Raw genomic sequence first — 16,635 nt, 5'->3', positions numbered from 1 at the left:
TCTGTAATGTGATTGGCTGTTGAGAAATACCTCTTTATTCTGATTGGTTACTGGAAAATCCCCCTGTATTCTGATTGGCTGTTTGAAAATCCCTCTGTATTCTGATTGGCTGTTGCAAAATCCCCCTGCATTCTGATTGGCTGTTTTAAAACCCACTGTAATGTGATTGGCTGTTGTAAAATCCCCCTGCATTGTGATTGGCTGTTGGAAAATCCCACTGCACTGTGATTGGTTGTTGTAAAATCCCCCTGCATTGTGATTGGCTGTTGGAAAATCCCACTGCACTGTGATTGGCTGTTGTAAAATGCCCCTATATTCTGATTGGCTGTTGCAAAAAACCCCTGCATTCTGATTGGTTGTTTGAAAATGACCCCATATTGTGACTGGCTGTCATGAAAAACATCTGTGCTGTGATTGGATGTTGTAAAATCCCCCTGCATTCTGATTGGCTGTTGGAAAATCACCCTTTGCTGTGATTGGCTGTTGTAAAGTCCCCCTGCATTGTGATTGGCTGTTGTAAAACCCCCCTTTATTCTGATCGGCTGTTTTAAAATCCCCCTCTATTCTGATTGGCTATTGGAAAATCCCCCTGTATTCTGATTGGCTGTTGGAAAATCCCACTGTAATGTGATTGGCTGTTGAGAATTACCTCTTTATTCTGATTGGTTGTTTGAAAATGACTCCGTATTGTGACTGGCTGTCATGAAAAACATCTGTGCTGTGATTGGATGTTGTAAAATCTAGACTTGCACCGATTTCAACTTTCTTAGCCGATTCCGATTTCCATTTTCACAAACATTTTTGCAACTTTTCTTGTAAATATGTTCATAATAAGACACTGACTATTAAATATTCATTTAATACTTTCTCCAAAATCATCCAGATTACAACCAGGCCTTATTATAATTTTATATTAAGATTCTGAATTGGGTGAATGTGATCTCGCGAGATCATCTCGCGGGATTTCGTGGTACGCGATTTCACGTGATCTTTTGTGGAAGCGAATGTAAACAAACCAGAGACTAACGCGGTGCAACAGTTTGAAGTAAAACTTTGCCGTGAGAAAAACAAACACAGAAGTTAAACGAGTCTGGATGAGAAAATGTTTGAGGAGACACATCAACACAGGTTGTTTATTCTTCAGCCAGAACAGGAGGTGAGATTTTAACTGTCCCTCTGTGAACAGCAGTCTGCTGCTAGCTTGCTAGCATTAGCCTGAAGTGCGAGAGAGTTTACGGCTGTTTTGCGACATTGTCAGCTGCTCTGTCTCGTTGTAGACTGTCTGTCTTCTCTTTATCCTGTTCTTGGAATCTGTCGCTGACACCAGCTTCATGCAGACGTGTGTCTGAGTGTGTAGCTGTTATCAGTGCTGTGTTGACGTCACGGTCAGTTTGTCTGCTGTGCGCATGACGTGACCATCGTGCAGAACATGTGTGTAACAATGACGGGCACAGAACCGGATTTGTGACGCTGACCGGCTAGTCACCGGTCAAGGCCAGTCACGTGAAAACCGGCCCGATTCCGAGCATTGCCGATTAATCAGTGCAAGTCTAGTAAAATCCCCCTGTATTGTAAGTGGCTGTTGGAAAATCCCACTGTAATGTGATTGGCTGTTGAGAAATACCTCTTTATTCTGATTGGTTGCTGGAAAATCCCCCTGTATTGTGATTGGCTGTTATAAAATCCCACTGTAATGTGATTGGCTGTTGAGAAATACCTCTTTATTCCGATTGGTTGCTGGAAAATCCCCCTTTATTGTGATTGGCTGTTGTAAAATCCCACTGTAATGTGATTGGCTGTTGAGAAATACCTCTTTATTCTGATTGGTTGCTGGAAAATCCCCCTGTATTGTGATTGGCTGTTGTAAAATCTCCCTATATTCTGATTGGCTGTCAAAAAAACACATCTGTGCTTTGATTGGTTGTTGGAAAAATTACTTGTATTTCATTGGCTGTTACGTACTGTGACAGGCCTAATGAAAACCCATCATTTCATGTTCAGTAAGCCCTCTTAACTATCCGTAACTCAAAAACACTAACTTAAAACTTAAAAAAGAAGATGTTTTTCTGTGTCATACAATATTATTTATGTATAAAGGAAGAGTGCTGAGAAATGTACTCAAAAAAGTGAGGCAGTCAGTTTCAGTAATTTTTTATTTCTTTTTTTATCCTAAAAGAACATTATAATTGCAGAGAAACACATTTGGCCATCTGTAAACTGTGTAGCAACTCAAAGCCTCTGGAAATCTGGTTTAAAATAAAGTATCTATCAACGTCATGTAACTAACAATATCAGGAAAATGTGCAAAAACTATACCTTTAACTACAATATTTCATATTTGTATTAAAACTAATTTCTAACATTTTTCAGGTGTTTATACAGAACCTAGGTTGTATGTGACACTGACTTACCTGCAGTCGATGGATGTTGACACGCCTCCAATTTTGTAGAAGCAAAGACGCATACCAGCACAGAAGCGTAGCAATGCACTGTTAAGGAAAGGGTCAGCAACAACATATAACATATTTTAACCACTTACAAAAATTTGTATCAGTTTAAATGTACATTATATTTTGAATATTTTCTCAGCTTCACCTTTCTACCAGGCAGCCTTTTCTCATGGTATACTGCTGTTATATAAGCCAAATATCGCGCTCTCCAAACCAACCATGTATTAAGTAAGTAGTGCTTCTGCTAAGACTCGGGTGGCTTTGGAGATATGATATTTGGCTTGTATAAAGGTGAGATCCTGTTGGAAAGGCTGGCAGACAGGAAGGTAAAGCAGTGAATATATTTGAAATATTGCATAAAGTTAAATACTTTTTTGTTGGGAAGAACACTTTCAAGTGGTTAAAATATTTTGCTGCTAACCCTGTCTAAAGCAGTATACTGTTTAGCTCATCTGCATCGGTACTCCTGCTGCTTCTCCAAACCAGAAGCAGGCAACTAACATCTACTGTGGGCAATACACTGACTATGGATAAGTACCCTATACAAACACACTTCGAATAACAGGAACCATCCTTTTAACAGTTATGAAGGTACTGTGTGGCATACTTCTGACCATTTAGTGTAAACCTAGCAACTATAAAGGCACATTATGCAGTTTTGGAAAAGAAATTCAAACTCAGAAAAGTAATAATACAAACACAAATATTGATATATTTTCATAACTGAATAAATAAGGGATCCTAAGAGGAAAATGAGGTCCCTAAAACACTGTCTGAAGCCAGAAAGTTGGGTCCCTGCAAAAAAAAGAAACAATATGAAAATTATGCTCTTTGAGGACAATTTGTTTATTCTGTAATTAATTATTAATTCAGTCAGTCATGTATGTATCCGTGAATATTCTTTTTTGATTCAAAATTCTTTCCCAAAACTACAAGTGTACCTTTAAAAACAAGATCTTTAAAATTGTCACATAACAGGTTATGAACACTACATATCTTTTTTACAATGGTTCAATGCAAATTTATTACATAAACAAGTTCAAATACAATGTGTACTGAAAGCCTGTAGACTACATTAGCAATCTGAACAAGATGAGCTAAACAGTTGTCAACATGGACAACAACATATTCATGTCGCAGACCATGCTGTAACTGAGTGAGCCACTAAAGTTCACTATTCCTTTTCAGAATCCACTAATCTTGTTTAGATCTTGAATTCTAAAATTGTGTCGTCGAGTCATTCTTGAGTCTGCAGCCGTGGTTTGCAGCTCTAATTTGCAGCTCTAAGTGAATTTAAAAGTGTTGGTCAGTCTTTTTGGGATGCATCAACAATCTGGTGAGGTTGATCACCACATCACCTTCTGCAGTGACAGATCCTTATAGGCTGGTAGTGAACCAGAGTCCCAGTGATTCACCCCAAGATCTGGCTGTGGCTCAGAAAGACAATGCACTAATCACATCCAGTGAAAACAATGGAAACTAAGGTGAGCAAAGAATTTTGATTATGGTTGATTGTCATAAAAATGCTGTATACACAAGTCCGATAGATCTGTTTTCATTCTACTGTTTAGTGCTCTTGATTGCAGAGAAGGTAAGATAACTTTTAAGTGTGCCACTACTGGACTAATGACATTTATTTCATTTGTTTGGGGTGGTGCTGCTACTAACAATTATTTTTAATATTTCATAATTTATTATTTCAGAATTAATGTATTGATTAATCAATCAGTTGGTTGGACTATAAAATGTCAAAAAAAAGTGTGAAAATCACTTGATCAGCATTTCTTGAAGCCCAAGATGACGTCCTCAAATGTCTTCTTTTGTCCACAAACTAGATATATTCAGTTTACTGTCACAGAGGACTAAAAAAAACAGAAAACATTTGAATATATTCACACTAAAAACAGACTATTGAGACTTTTTTTCTTTAAAAAATTACTCAAAGTGATTAATCAATTATCAGAATTATTGGTGATTAATTTGATAGTTGATTAATTATCTATTAACCAATTAATGTTACAGCTCTAGTTTGGGGTGGCTGTCATATATATAATCAACACAGCCCAAGTGGCCAAAAAATACACTTCATAGGTTTCAAAACTTCTCACCTGCAGTTGAAATTTAGCCAGCTAACTGTCTGTCTAATACTGGCACATTTACAGAAATGCTGATTAGGTTATCCCTAGAACTAAATGAAAATGAGGAGTCACGTGGGTATGCTGAGCAGGATGGCAGCACTGTAGGAGGGCTCAGACCACTCGCAACTAATTTAATTGTTTAATCCATATTTATCTGCCTACCTTGAGCTAAATATTGATAGACTTTATCCCAGAAAAGTTCTTAGTACTTTGACTACATTTTTGGCGGTGAGAAATGGCGACAACGTCGAAATATTTTAAGGATATGGGCCACATAGCTACTCAGAACAAGCTAGCTGCTAATGAGGACAAGTCTCCCGACGAAGCTGCAGAACAGAAAATAAGTATGGAAAAAATCTTTGCTGAAATAACCAAACTGAGTACTAAACTGACGGAAGTAGCTGCTGATGTAGTGACCATCAAAGAAACCACCACCGAGCTGAAAAACTCTGTCAGCGGGCTACAGGTACGAGTGGAGGAGGCGGAGGAGCGAATCTCCCAGCTGGAGGACACGACTGAGGGCCTTGTGACAAACACCGGTACCATGGGGAAAAAGGTGGATATGCTATGGGACCGTGTGCAAATCCTGGAGAATCATTGCAAAAGAAACAACGTAAGATTGGTGGGACTGGCGGAGACATACGAGAGCAGAATTAGTTTACAGTCACCTTTAAAAGTAGGAATTCCTGTAGTTTAGCTGAAAAGTAGGCTACAGGTCTCTGTCTGTCTCCGTGGTCCTGGAGTAACACTCAACACTCTTTGTCTACAGTCTGAGCGAAAGGTCGGTTTGGATCTGGTAACCCAAGAGTTGGAGTCGTCAGAGTCTTCCGAAGGACAAGTTTTAAGTCAACAAATGTTTACCCTGCATCAGCAGTCCATGTCACTTTACTATGTGCTTCTAGGCCTCACCCAGGTGCGATTGCACTCAGGGGGGCCTTGAGGACACCAGTGAAAACACCAGTGGGAATGAAGGGCCTGCAACAGGAACACAAAAGGCATAACGTGTTTCTTTATGATTGAGTTTGAAAATGTTTTAAAATGCTTTTACTCTTTTTTGGGAGAGGGATTTGCCCTCACATGTCATCACATGACCCAAAAATGTCACTTGTTGTTGGACAAACTGCAGTTTTGACGAGCTAGCTTTGTGACCTTCTCCATCCAAATGTTTCAAATGTGTCTTTTTCACACTGAGCTTGAGTAATCATGCACTTCCTGGTGACAGATTTAATGAGCTCAAACTTTGTTTTGAATTTCATACCTGAATTTTTGTTTTGTTTTGTGGGAATGATTACACCTGTCTTTAATCAAGTGATAAAGACTAGTGTAATACTGTCAACAGCCACTTTTTTTTTTTTTTTTTTTGAGTGGATATTATGGTTGACAGGGCCTTTAATTAGATTTTGGTGTGATCACAATTTGTTGCATGCCTCTGATTAGACTGACCTACAGTGTATCATTCTCTCACGGGGCGCTCGGCAAAGTGCCCCTGACCTGCAGCTAAGTAGCCAATCCGGCCTATCAATGTCACCAAATTTAATGCCGGTGGGGCGCTGGAAATGTAGCCGCAACTGCTACGTAAAATGTGTGAAGGTTTATGATTGCTAGAGCTACGTGAGGAGCCAGTGATAGGTTTTTTTTGTAGTGCGACTCCCAGACTCTGTCCTACAGCGGGAGAAAAAAAACTATGGTGACGAGGAAGAGAGATGATGGCGATGGCGATGGCGATGGCGATGGCAGTGACAACTGGAGTTCAAGCACAGCTTCCACCAAATTCGGTGAAATTATTAATGTACCCTTTTGCGAGACGGACGACGGAGGAAAAACTTCTCGTTAAGGAGCTGGGACCCGACAAACCTGAAATGAACATTTCCCAGCAAACCAAGGAGAAAGATAAATTGTACAAACAGAGTTTTTGTCTGAGCTGGTTGAACCGTAAGACGTGGCTGGCAGGTTGTGGAGCAGCCAATGCACTTTTCTGTTTCCCCTGTATCCTCTTCAGAAGTGACAAATGTGATTCAACTTGGACAAAGACTGGACTAACTGACTTAAAGCACCTCTCTGAACGGATCAAGAAGCATGAGAGGTCAAGGGGGGGTAAAGCTAGCTGTGCTCGGAAAGATTAGCATAGCAACACAGCTAGATAATGGGGACCGCATCGCTGTAAGAAGGCACAATGAAGAGGTAGATAAAAACCGTAATATTTTATCCAAAATAAATGTAAAATTTTGTGGTGCTTTTGAATTAGCAATGCGGGGACATGATGAAAGGGATTCCTAAGACAACACCGGGATATTCAGAGGTTTAGTCAACTTAATGGCATCCATTGATTGGGACTTGAGGGAGCACCTTGAAAATGCGACCGTATTTAAAGGCACCTCGAAGACAGTTCAGAACAAGCTCCTGGACTGTATGCTGGCAGTTCTGAGAGAACAGATCATAGATGAAGTAAAGACAGCTGAGTTTTTAGCAATCCAGGCTGATGAAACTACCGACATTTCCACACACTGTCAGCTAGTCCTGGTACTAAGGTACATTGATGGACGCAACAATATACAGGAGCGGTTCTATGAAATCATCAAGCTACCCAACAGCTATGCGGATTCAATAGCCAGTGCCTTATTGGAGAGGCTGCACAGCATCCTTCCCGAGAGACAAGAAAAAAAGTTGATGGCCCAGGCATATGATGGGGCTGCGGTAATGAGGGGTGCCACTGGAGGAGTGCAGCGAAAGGTGCAGGACATCTATGCAAACGCTCACTACATTCACTGTCATGCCCATCAGTTAAAGCTGGTAATGCAGCAGGCAACTTCCCACATCCCTCAGATCATTCACTTTTTTACTGACATGGGGGGATTTGCTTCTTTTTTCTCAAAAGCGAGCAAGAGAACTGCAGTGCTAGATGAGATGGTGGCGCACCGACTTCCAAGTGCATCGTCAACACGTTGGAACTTCAACAGTGGTGCAGTCAACACAGTCTATGAGCACAAGAATGATCTGGTGAAGTGTTTTCAGACCATCTGGAACAGTGAAGCGTTTGATAGCCCTACGAAGAGAGAGGCTGGAGGCTATTTGAGAATGCTGGAAGATGAAGCTTTGTGTTTTTCCCTAGCCTTGTTCCATAAGATCATGCCACATGTGGACATGCTGTATAATCAGCTCCAGAAGAGGAACATCGATGCTGTCTACATCGCAGGAATCACCCAGACATTCATGAATCGCATGCAGGCTATCAGGTATGTTAAATGCATTATTATGTAGCCTAGCCTAATTGTTAATTCTCTGCATAAATTTTGTGTAGCCTTAAATGCTTATATGCCATCTTATTCAAATAATTAATTAATGTGAAATTTAGATGAAATATAATTGCTGGGTTTGGTTAATATATCCCTAATTGGTTTTCACAACTGATTCATAAAACTTATGTATTGGATCAGGGAAGCTGTTCCTAATCTGGCTGAGGATGAGGAGTACAGGGGACCTGTTCAGGAGCCACCCACAAAGAAACGGAGAACATTGGGAGAAGACACGCAGCACCATTTGGCACTGGAGGTCAGCACTTGCTTACACACACAGAGACACAGAGAAACACAGGGCCCTATCTTGAGCTCGTGCCTTAGGGTCGTGTCTTGTGCTGATTGAAAGCGTAAGTGGAAGGTGGGAGGTGCAGTGGATTTAATTTATTCAAGGTGTGTCCAAATCCAACCTTGTTGTCTTGTGCCAGGGGCGGGAGTGATATTTTGCCCTGCCCCGCCCTTTGCGCCACCAGCGCAAAGCGGGATAGACCTATCAGACGTGCCCAAGTGCCCTCATTAATTCACAGGCGAGTTTAGGCCGAACATGCAATAAACCAATCAGAAAGTCAGCTCTCATCACCTTTCAAGAGGCAGTTGCGCCAGCAGCGCAAGCGGAGGCAGCATGACGGCGGATTTACCAGGAAGAAACAAAGAGAAAAGATTTTTAAAGTGAGGAGACAGATCTCCTGGTAAGAGAAGTGAAAACGTGATATATGAAGATAGCAGGACGTCTCCAAAACAGCTTCATGCCGAAATAGTTTACTTTACAGTAACGCCTGCAAGAAACTTTACAACAAATGAACCGCAAATGTCATGCAGATATGTAACTGGTTATATTTTAACCTGAAGCACGTTGAAAGTATGTTATATTTCATAATTAGTTGTTATAATCATCATCATTATTAACTTTGCTGGCTGAGGATCGGGGGAGAGAGATGGTGCAGTAGAGAGGGGAGGCGAACCGATCCAATCTAGCTGCAAAGCTTCCTGGTTCCACTGGCCCACCTGAGCCAGTTGAAGGCACAGATACGCGGCTGTCTGTGCTCCTTCTTCTTCTCCTCTCCCACCTAATCATCATCTCCTCCTCCTGCTGACTCCAGATGCTGACTCATCTGATAAAGACTATCAGACAGCTGTGATCCTGTTTGCAGGTCTGCTGAGATTTATTGGGCTTTATAATTATAATAATAGTACTGTTGTACTTATTAGTGTGATTAACTTCAAAGACACACGCGAGTGCACGACTTTTAAACATAAATGAAAGGTGTTTGGTGATTGTGGAGATGAGGGTGCGCACCTCAGCCAAGGGCAAGACACACACATACCTGCACTATTAACTTCAATATTCACACTTTATTGCTGGTGGATATGTTCAAAGGACACTTCACTAATCGACACTCCTGTGGAGAATGTAAATGTGTAATGTAAATTAAGGTGTTTGGTGATTGTGGAGCCATCGCGCTTGCGCTGGGTCTGTGCCGCTGTGGGTGTGAGGTCTAAACATGAAGGCGTGGCCCAGCGTGTTTGCTATCTTGTGCTGAGCACATTGGAGTAAAACGCGCTTGCGCTTTAGACCAGCCAAAACCTGGTCGAAGCGCAAAGTCTGTGGTTTTTCAGCACAAGATAGCACCTGGCGGGCTTGGCCGAAACACACACACGTCTTCACAATCACAAAACACCTTCATTTATGATCATTCTCTTCCTCTCACTTGAGTGTCGATTAGTTAAGTGTTATTCAAACATATTTTCTATCAGCAATAAAAAGTAAATATTGAAGTTAAAAGCTTTCACGTGTGTCTCACGCTTGGCTGAAGTGTACACGTCTCTACAATCACAGAACACTTTTCTTCTTTGAAGATGAACTCACTAATGAGGAAAAGAATTATAATTATAAAGCCTAAAGGTTGTCTTTATCGGATGAGTCAGCATGACAGCTGGAGCAGCTGTAGTGTGTGTCTGCCTGTTTGTTATGATCCAGAAAAACAATGATTGAACAATTATGATCTATAACATACAAAATATACAGACACTATATTTGACCATAGGAGTCCGGCCCAACCTGAGAGAAAAAAGTTATGTGTGCTTCTGTCATAGCTGGTTGGATAGATCCGTGCGTAATTTTGCACACTCCAAACTTCAGAACACAACAACTTGTTTCGCAGCGGGACAGAGGAGGGAGGATGAGAGGAGGAGATCAGGATTAGGTGGGAGAGGAGAAGAAGGAGGAGCACAGACCACCGCTTAACTGCTCCTCCACCTGGCTCAGGTGTGCCAGGTGGAGCCGGGAAGCTTCGCGGCCTCTGGATCTGTTCGCCTCCCCTCTCTACTACACCATCTCTCTCCCCGCTCCTCAGCCAGTAAAATTAATAATGATGATGATGCTAATAATTAATTATGAATTACAACACAGTTTCAAGGTGCTTCAGGTTAAAACATAACCAGTTACATATCTGCATGACATTTGCAGTATATAAACTATTTCGGCGTGAAGCTGTTTTGGAGACGTCCTGCTGTCTCCATATATTGCGTGCTCTTGCGCATTCTCTTCTGGAACCAGGAGATCTGTCTCCTTGCTTTGAAAATCTTTTCTCTTTGTTTCCTCCTGGTAAATCTGCCGTCATGCTGCCTCCGCTTGCGCTGCTGGCGCACCTGCCTCTTGAAAGGTGATGAGAGCTGACTTTCTGATTGGTTTATTGCAAGTTCAAGCAAAAGTGCCCAGCCACGCCTTCCTTTTGCCTTCATGTTTAGACCTCACACCCACAGCGGCACAGACCCAGCGCTAGCGCGTTTGCTATCTTATGCACATAGCAAAAATGGCACTTGCGCCAGGCTAAGATAGGGCCCACAGAGACACACAGAGGAACAGACACACAGAGACACAGAGGAACAGAGAGAAACAAAGACATCATCAAAAAAATCTAATGAAGATGCTCACCACTTGATATAGTAGTCCAGACTCAAATGTTTATTGTCATATGATATCTATGAATAATTACAGTTAACCATTTTGGTTTATTACACAATATAGGCTAGCTATTCAGAACATTGATTGTAGTGAGACGTGAAGACCTAATTCTTTACCTTTTTTATAATTGTATGTTATCACATAGGTATGTGACACCGTCATGAGCCATGCCAAAGAGAGGTTTTCTTTCACCAAGCACCTCATCAGTGCCACTGTCTTGCAAGGAGACTTGTTCCAACAACACAGCAGAAGGTTCCCAGATTCAGCACTGGAAACCACGGTGGAAGCCTATCCCTCATTGGACATGGCCAGACTTAAAACAGAACTGTCCCTGATCTACGAGAATGAAGAGTTCCGGAGTTGCAAAGGTGCACTGGCTCTCTATCAGGTTTTGATGGAAAACGACCTTGGAGAAACATTCACTGAAACTGTAAGTCTTCTCAACATCGTCATCACAACACCAATGACAACATCAGAGTCTGAGTGGTGCTTTTCTACATTAAAGAGGATAAAAACTTTCCTTAGAAACACTATGTCACAAGATCAGCTCAACGCTCTGGCTATGCTCTGACCCAAGATTGTACTATATCTCTTTTGAGATGGTGAAACTTGCCCTACATTGGACTGGACAATGCAAGTTAGACTGGCCCATTATAGAAAAATCTTTATCCTTTCCCTTTACACCCATAGAGCTCCTCTCTCAAAATTCAGGTAGAATCTCTAACCCTATTATGTTGCATTCCAAGGAAGTTTGGATGAAGATACACAAAATGATTAAATTATCTCATTCTAAACAGCCATATTGGTCTTTGTGGCAAAATCCTGCAATCTGTATTGGTAAAACACCGGTCTACTGGAAGAGTTGGCACAACCATGGAATATGTACGCTGGATAATTTGTATGATGGTAAAGTGTTTATGTCTTATATTGATGTATTGAGTAAATATAACCTAAATGGAAAGGAACATTTTTGGAAATATGTTCAGACAAGGCACTGTGTTATGTCACTAGACTGGCAAACTGAAGACAACCATATTTTAGGGTATTTGGTTTTGCCATCACACCATCACAGAGCCTCGATATTTTACAGAAGAATGAACTCTACACTCAGTACTGATCTAAACAATTTGAAGGTTTTATGGGAAAATGACTTTGGGGTTGTTCTTGGGAATGAGGAATGGAGGGAAATAATCTCACAATGTGGGGAATTTTTAAGGGAATGTAAAGGCAAATGTACACAATATAAGATTGTACAAAGATATTATTGGACTCCTGTGAGACTGAATAGATTAGGCCTTATGAACAACTCATTGTGCTGGAAGTGTCAAAATGATAACGGTACTCTGATACATTGTTTGTGGGAATGTCCAATTATCAAGCACTTCTGGATGGTTGTCGTACGTATTCTAAGTGATTGGTTAGAAAGACCTATGCCACTTTGTCCTACACTGTGTTTACTGGGTGACAAAGGACAGATAGATAATATATCAAAAGGAAAATTCTCTGTTATCATGGTTGGGGTCTCAGTGGCAGCTAGGATTATTCTTAAAGGGGACCTATTATGCTTTTTCCTCTTTTCTGACCTATAAATGTTGTCACAATGTTGGATACTTGTGTTAAACGATTCCAAAGCGTCAAATAATGAGGTTCATGCATTTGGAAGCGAGCCCCGCAAGCTGTTTTGGATGGCTCTGCACGCTGTGTTTTACTGTCTTTTTTTAATGGTGTAGTAACATTAACGTCAATGCGTGCCAGACTTACTTATATGGTCATTGCCCGGCATGTGCTCTAGGCCTGCCCGCTCCCCCGCTCTGCTTCGTAAATTATATCGCTGCTCTGAGTGGTGAACTATTAAGTGAGATTAATGTGTTAGCGAGCTATGTTGCGTCTAAACACAGGATTTTCAGTGTGACGAATGTGGCTCTCTTTTAACCTGGTAACCATGGTAACTACTAAACTCATAACCTGGTCGCAAGCAGGTTATGTTCAGAGTTTTAAATTAAATCGTCTGTAAAACACTCTATTCTTTAACAAATTTTTGTCCTTAGCTTTTAAACTGAGGGAGGACGTTAACATTGAAAAATTACTGAGCTGTATGCTCGTAATATCACAGAACGAATCCATATAATGTAAAAATGTAACAGCAGCACAAACTGTCTGCATCGCGCTGTCATGATGGTAACCTCCATTTGGTGATGCAGAGTCATTTTTCCCGTTTGCTCCAGATCATATTAACACTTTAAATTGACATCGTATATAATCCACACAGTAAAATAATGATGAAGCAACTACAGACACTTTGAATACTTTTTACTGTTATCTGTTTTGTCTTTGTGATTTTGCAGCTCACATCACTGATTAGAAAATTCATCATCATTTATCACAGCCATCAGTTGCACTCATTTTACGTTGGTTTGGTCAAAAACTTCAGTGATGTCCATGTCTCTGTCATCATAGGACAGTGTCAGACAGACTTAATCATGTTTAAATCTGCTGTATGGAGTTTTATTGTTTATTGTGCGGGTTTCATGTTAGAATAAACGGCAGCATTAAGACCGCATTTAGTCCATCAGTCATTTTCTGACATCATTCTTCTTCTCCTGCTTTATTTGCAGCAACAATGTTGCTTTTGCCGTAATGTATTTTGTATATTTTCCACAGCTCATAATTATAAAAACTTGATGATTTTGACTTAAGTAAGGCTCGCGATCGCTTCATTTCATGTGGAAGAAGAGTCAAATGATGCAACAAACGCCCCTTTTATATGAACGCGCACAGAGTCTGAAGACGAAAGCCTGGATTAACAAAGTGAGTTGATAACCACCATCATGATACCCGTTATCTCTGATTGCAGTTTTAGGCTTTGTCATGCAGAGAAAGCCTGGCTGTGTTGAGCTTCCTTCGTAGCACAGCCAATGGCTTCCAAAAATGATTGTTCGGGTGTGAGGGAAAGTTAACTTTGTTTAGCTTTCCTAAAGAGGCGAGCACCAGGCAGAAGTGGATAGAGTTGCTTTTTCCCGGCCAGCAATGGAAAAATACCTCCGTGTTTGTCTGTCTATGGCACTTCACAGGGGACTGTTTTGTCAACACTGGCCAATACGAAGCTGGGTTAGCCGGTAGCCGAGCTCGGCAGCGCTTGTCAGCCCTTCGGAAGTCCTCGGGAGTGTGACCAATCACAGCGGAGTGGGCTCAGCGGGAGGCGTAAATGGAGGAGGGCCGGGGGGCGGAGTAAAGTACACAGACCGTTTTCACGGGATGCAGAAAATACAAGGAAGAGATGCAGCGAGAGGCACAGCGTCCTGAAGATCTACAAAGCTTTCTGTGCGGGCGATCGTGTGTAGCTGCTCTATAGGAGTCCAAAATCAAATACAAAGGCCCGAAATTGAGTATAATAGGTCCCCTTTAAACACTGGAAAACTCGGAAAGCCTTACCGTTTAAAGAATGGGTAAATATGATGATAAAGACTGCTTCATATGAATGTATGCTTTATAAGTTGAATAATAGAGATGGTACCACAGCGCCAGAATGGGAACCATTTTGGTCCTACATTACTTTTACTGTCAGTCAGTAGGACGACAGCTGATTTCCTTCCCTCTGATATTTATTTTATTTTATTTATTTTTTGTTTGTTTTTCTTTCTAGGAACTTCCACACCTTGTAATATCATTGATACTTTCATTTATGTTTATGTATAAGAGCCCTGTTCTTTAATGTTAAAGAGCACTGTACGATTGTCATGTACCAAGTAAAAACTCAAATAAAAACCTGAATTATAAAAAAAAAGAAAGAAATGAAAATATGAATGAATTACTAAAAAATGGGCCTGGTTTTTCTTAACTGAAACTTACCGCATGATACACAGGAAGGCCAAGGAGAACAGCAGTACACCTTGTGTTTGATGTCATGAAGTTCCTAAGAGGATAAAAATAGTGTAAATTCTGTGACAAATTTATTCATCAAGCCCAATGCCAAACCGTTCCAACCAACTGGCCACTACAGCATCAGAAAATAAGTCCACACGTCTTGTGCTGATTTATCTGGTGCAATCAGAGAAAGAGCATGGACATGCAAAAACGGGGACTATGCAGTGGAGCAATTGTGGAATTAAAGTTCATTTGAACCATCAAATTAAACATTCCAAAAATTTAACCTGTGAAATGCATAATCACCTGCTGGTCGTGCACTTGAATATATCACCCATAGCACCTGAAATCTTGTTTTTGTCTAGTTTTGGAAGCCCTTTGTCTGAATAAGATCATCAGTTGAGGGGTGTGGCAATCAAACTCGGTGTTCAAGGGCAGGTTCTTGTGACCATTAGAACGCTGCATACATACAGCTACATTTCAGAAAAGAAGAAGTACATTAAGTTCTAGGTTTGTGAATCACTAAGATAAATTATTGTTTTATTTAAAAAAGAATAATAAAATCAGAACAGGATTAGAACAGCATTTTCTTATTATGGCTAAATGTTTGTAAAGCAGTATTAGTAATGATTACAACATAAAAGTCACTACATAAACTCAATATCTCATTGCAAACAAATCTATAAAGTCAAAATAAATAAATTCACAGTAAAACCAATGATTTCAAGATTAATTAAATTAGATAAAACTATGCATAATGTGACATACATTACTGAGAAAGGAAAAACAGGTGAGAGAGATTAACCATATTACCTCAGACTGCATATGAAGAGTGGGCCAGAGGTCCCTGAGCTGTTTCACAGAAAGTTGATTCTGCATGTTGGAGTCACTGGAGTGTGAAGGTGTGGAGTTGTCTTGGTTTCTTGGGCTTCTTGTTTCAGCTCAAGCCATCAACCCAAAGTATCCGTATTTGATGACCAAGGAATGAGACTTAACAATCAAATGTCTTCCTCCAGAATTACTTACTGCTCCTTGAAAACTGGGACTCGTCTGACTCCTGATCATCATCAAAATCGTGGTACTGGCGTCACAGTTGGGTACACAGCATGTGCATGATGAATACAACAAATACATCTGTTTTCTGACCGACTCAGTCACACTATTGTCATTCTGGCAAGTGAAGTAACACCCCAATCAAGCGGGTGGCATTAAATCACCAAAATGCTGTTTGCCAACTGCCATTTAAAACAAAGAACAGCCAAAGAAGACGGTGCAGCAAAACAAGGACATTGGATGCTTTTCATTCTGTAAATTCATCTCCTCCACTTGCTCCCTCTCCTCACATCTTTGCTCCACCCAGCGAGGTCATGACAGAGATGTGAGGACGGAGGAGACAGAGCTGTGAGATGAAAAATCCTTGGTTCCTTTTTCGGCATTAGTCTGAAGCGGCGTCAGTTACTGATGACGAGCTGATAACAGCTGTATCAGCGGTCAAACTGACTGGTACGAATGTTCACAGAAACAAATCTAAGAAAGATTTCGATACCTGACAGCATTCAGTTAGATCTGTAAATTGAAATGGCTGATTATTGGTAGTATTCTTTCTGATGCTGATTTTAATCATCATTTAATATTCCCTTTTCCATCTTCTAATTAATGTAGGCAACTGATCAGTGTTATTTGTTTACTTAGGCTATTTATTGGCTTGCATTATGGTCATCTGCACAGTAATACACACATCGCACTTTCCACTTGCTTGTGTCATTATTCACAACATGCAGGTGCAAGTGCTGCAGAAACTTCTGTCAGTCACTGGACTTTGATCTCCCTTTGTGGGTCTTGATGACGCAGGATGAAAATTGCCAAAACTGCCCAATTAAGGGATACACCAGTGTATCCTTGGTCTGAGCACCTCCCAGTAAATT

Source organism: Lutjanus erythropterus, chromosome 11 (genome assembly GCF_056507025.1).
Source record: "Lutjanus erythropterus isolate fLutEry1 chromosome 11, fLutEry1.hap2, whole genome shotgun sequence".
Lineage (NCBI taxonomy): Eukaryota > Metazoa > Chordata > Actinopteri > Lutjaniformes > Lutjanidae > Lutjanus > Lutjanus erythropterus.
The sequence above is the reverse complement of the archived record's forward strand: the minus strand, read 5'-3'. Positions refer to the sequence as shown.